This window comes from Gossypium arboreum, chromosome 4 (genome assembly GCF_025698485.1).
Source record: "Gossypium arboreum isolate Shixiya-1 chromosome 4, ASM2569848v2, whole genome shotgun sequence".
Classification (NCBI taxonomy): Eukaryota; Viridiplantae; Streptophyta; class Magnoliopsida; order Malvales; family Malvaceae; genus Gossypium; species Gossypium arboreum.
The window spans coordinates 59,398,574-59,403,306 of record NC_069073.1 but is presented as its reverse complement, the minus strand read 5'-3'; positions in this window follow the sequence as shown (position 1 = coordinate 59,403,306).

Here is a 4,733-nt window from a genome sequence, read left to right as displayed (position 1 = left end):
AAAACTAAAAAATTAACCAAATACATGACTAAGTGGTTGGTTGATTTCAATGTGGTTCCTTGGTCCTCGAACGAGGGACTTAAATTGCTTAAATTACTAAGGGACTCCATTTTATCTTTCAATCTCAATTTTATCGACTTAGATGAATTAATCCAATTTATCTCTCAATCTCACATATTAATTTGGGACTAATGAATGAGTGAGCAAAAAGATTACCTCTCTGTCTCACTTGCCTAGATATTCCCTTAGGGGCGTCACTTGCTAAGTTTTTAGGTCTATTTGATTTAGACCAATTTATTATGATTTAGTCCTTTGTCCAAAAATTAGCTTACCCTTATCTCCATCAACCAACCCCTTTTAGGTTTAGCTACTCATACTAAAAATAAAGAGAATGAACATGGAAATCAAAAGAAAAGAAACTATCACACCACAAATTTGATGATCTGAATTGAAGGTGTGTAGACGGGACATTGTTTGTTCTGGCGCACTCTGGTGGTTAGTTTGCCAAATTGTAAGCTTCTGAAACTAATGTCTTGGCAAATTGAGTATCCGCTTATAAAAGTATATCATGATTTAGTTTTGATGTGTTTTTCAGTAAAAGAAAAAAAATTGATAAAAGAAAGTAAGCTTTGTGTAGGTTATTGCCAAAGGTATAATTCGCCTAGTTTGTTCAAGCACTAATTTGCCTAGTTTGTTCAAGCAATGTGAAGAGAAAGTATAGTTAACTAGATCTGGTTATAAACCAATTAAATTGATTGGTCAAATAGGTTTTGGACAAGACTCTCATTTATGTTTCTTTTGACTTTTGTAGGCATTTAGGAAGGGTAAATTCTAAAACTTCTTGACACTTGTCAAAAGTCCACTAAACGAGAGTGAATTATATATATATGTGAGTAGTAAGGTTCGTGAGAAAGCTTCTTCTTCCTTCAAAATGACTCTTAATTTAACACCTCTAACCCGTCTCTGTTGCTAGAGTAGAGTTAGAAAGTATTCTATACAAATAGGAACCTTTAATTTCAAATAAAAACAATTAAGAAAATTAAATAAAACATTCAATAGTTCATTTTAGTTCAAGAACAAATGTACTTACGAGCCTTAAACTGAGCTTACAGGACCCTAAAATTAGTTGGGAACATTCGGGGACCATTTTGAAACAAAACAAAAAATTATAAAAAATGTAAAATTTTGGAAATAGGGGTCACAAGGCCATGTGACATAGCCCAGACCGTGTGAGTATTCAATGTATGAGATACTTGGCGATGTCACAGGCTGTGTACCAGACTGTGTTTGCATTCGAAGTTTGGTTACACGGTCATGTTGCTAGGCCGTGTAACTCTCTAAGACTGTGTGGTTCATCCTGCAACTAAAATTGAAAAGACACATGACCATGTGTTGTGACCGTGTATGGCACACGGTCGTGTGATAGCCCGTGTTCTTCACAAATTACCTTTAATGCAAGCCAATTCAAACCCAATTTCTTGGGAACCAAACTACAACATTTCAAGATACATTCATATGGTTAAAACACATTCAAATACGTAAAAAATACAAAAAATAAATCAACCTAGGTGTTTAACCAATGTGCCCTCATTAACAACACAAATTATACTCTAAACCAAAATGAACCAATTCAAACACTTATCAAGCACAAAACTCATTTGTACCTAGATTCATCATAAGCAAACTAATCACATAGCTAATTTTCCAATCAATCACACTTTAAAGAATCTATAATTCCAAATCAAACTAACACCTTAAATACATATATACTTTAAACTACTCAAACTTCCATTTCACTCCATACACATTTACTGTTACACCCCTAACCCGTATCCATTGCTAGAATGAGGTTACGAGTCATTACCGAAAAATATACAACTTTCATACATTTACACAATCACTCAGATCATATTCAAAGTCATACATTTGTAACTTCAATTTAATAATTCTTGAATCATTTATGCACAAAGCATAAAGCAATTTTATTAAATCCGCATATAACCATTTTGTTATCTTATAGCTTGAATTACTATTCATATGGTCAATTTCCAATGCAATAACTGAATATTAAAACATGCTAAATACATATGCTTTAGTCAATGTCTATTTTCACTTTACTCTATTACTATACACGCATGTAACATTTCATAAAACCAAACCAATATGTCAAACATAATTTACATTTCAAATCAAACACATCACAAATATGTATTTATACACATATAACATAACTAACACTTGTCTACTGTTATAAAATATAAAAGCCGAATTTAAACATGATATTATCACCTAATTTGCAAGCTAAATAACATGTCTAACCATCATATATTCAAATAATCTATGGGCCATTACTAAAGGTAATGACCAAATCAAAACATACTAAGATTTATATGATAGCAACATGACAAATTACATATACAAAACCAATACATTTGCTCACCTATTCGGCTATCAAGATTAACCATTAAGGTCATACCAATTCCACCATTTAATCTTAAGTTAAAAATACATGGCATAACCGAATACAAATGTTAAATTGTCACTTTAAATATTAAACAACAAACAAACATGTCATACGCATAAATATATAATTTATCTACCACTAGCTGAATATGCATGCACATTATTAACCAATTTCAAGTCAATTTATAAGCCGATTTATAAATCAAATTTAATGTCAATATTGAACCACACCAAAACCAAATTCACAAATATAGTAAAGTCATCTTATAGCTTATCAAAACATGTACCAGAAATCAAAAACACATCTATTATTTACTTCATCCCATAACCAGTTACCAATACTTCAAATCATAGTCACTTACCTAATACATCCAACTTAAATATTATGCATATCACTCAACAAGATTATTCATCCACAATTTCACATCATACCAAATATACCATACACATATACTTTGGCATAACTTCATCACCATTAGAAAATATATCAACCATGATTCACATATAGGCATACAATGGCCAAAACATCAAAACCAAACTTAAATAATAATTAAGCCATTTTTGCATGGCTCATATTTACGTCACCCAAAATCAAACATAAACATAAGCTAGTCTATACATTCCATAGGTTTAAGTTCAACTTATAAAATACCGAAAACAGTCGATTGTGTGATAAACTTCACTGACGATCTCCAAGCTCGTAACTTGACTCCAATACCTATAAAATAGAGGCAAACATACATACATAGTAAGCTATCATAGCTTAGTAAGTCATAAGCAAATAAATAACTCAAAGACAATATCAACTCAATTTAACCAAACCAATTTATGCTATTTTAATCACATTTAATTTCAAGTTCACAATTTCATACACAACCTATACTTTCATATATAAATTTTACCTTGGCAAATTTACATATATCTATTATCAAAGTAGCATTCAATTTCAAAACCATAGTACCATTATATAACTGAATATATACACACTCATAAGCATATACTCTAGAATCAAACTTTAACATCTCATACTTATACATATCATGATGCCAAATATACTTTATGTTAGCATAATGTTCAATTTGCATCATATATCAAATAACCAACTTACCTTAATTTCAAATGGGTGATCAACTTTCACATACCAGTCCACTTAGCTTGGTTTAAAAATTCAATCACAACTTATCATTGCCTGTTGAACCATTCAGAATTGAATAGGATACTCGGATAATCACACATATTATACAATGCCAATGTCCCAGACGTGGTCTTACATGCAATCACATATCAATGCCACTATCCCAGACAGGGTCTTACGCGGATCAAATACGACGCCGATGTCCCAGACATGGTCTTACACGTAATCACATATCGATGCCAATGTCCTAGACGTGGTCTTACAGTAGAACACATATCGAAAACCCTATGTCATGACATATGTATCATAGCTATTCCTAAGTTTCATATAGGGCTTTGGGATGTTGTAACTCGATCGAATCGAACTCGTGCACATAGCTTTCAAGCATATTCACATTTGCCTATCATATATATTTTTTCACATAATTCATTTCAGCATAAAAAACTCGTATTTATTTAAAATTAACATCATTTATTTGCTTTATAAACTTACCTCGGACAACAATAACCGGAACGGGATGACTAATCGACAACTTTGGTTTTCCCCCAATCCAAATCTGATTTCTTTGGTTCTTTATCTAAACATATTCAAATTAAACTTATTCATTACTCAATTTAGTCCAAAAACACATAAATAGACAAATTACCATTTTATCTCTGACATTTTATACTTTTTACAATTTAGTCCAAATTGCACAAAACACAAAACAGGCAAAATTTGAATACACTATGCTTAGGCCGAATGTTCCTTATATTCATAAAAGTCCTTACATTTCATTTATGTAACTTTTAGTCCCTCGATTTATTATTTTTTCAATTTAGTCCTAATTACTCAAAATCATCAAAAATTCCAATACAAAACATATTAATCCAAAACATATCTTTCATAATTCATCAACTAACATCACAAAACTCAATTATTCATCAATGGAATAACTCAAAATATTCATCAAAATATGAAATTCAAGCATGGGTTTTGTACATTACACTGCAACGATCTCAAAAACGTAAAAATTATCAAAAATCGAACAAAAACTAACCTTGAATCAAGCTTCCAAAGTGTCGAATACCCTAAGCTATATTTTCTTTCTTTCTTTCTCAAATTTCAGCAAGAGCAAGATAATTTGCATGCTTAT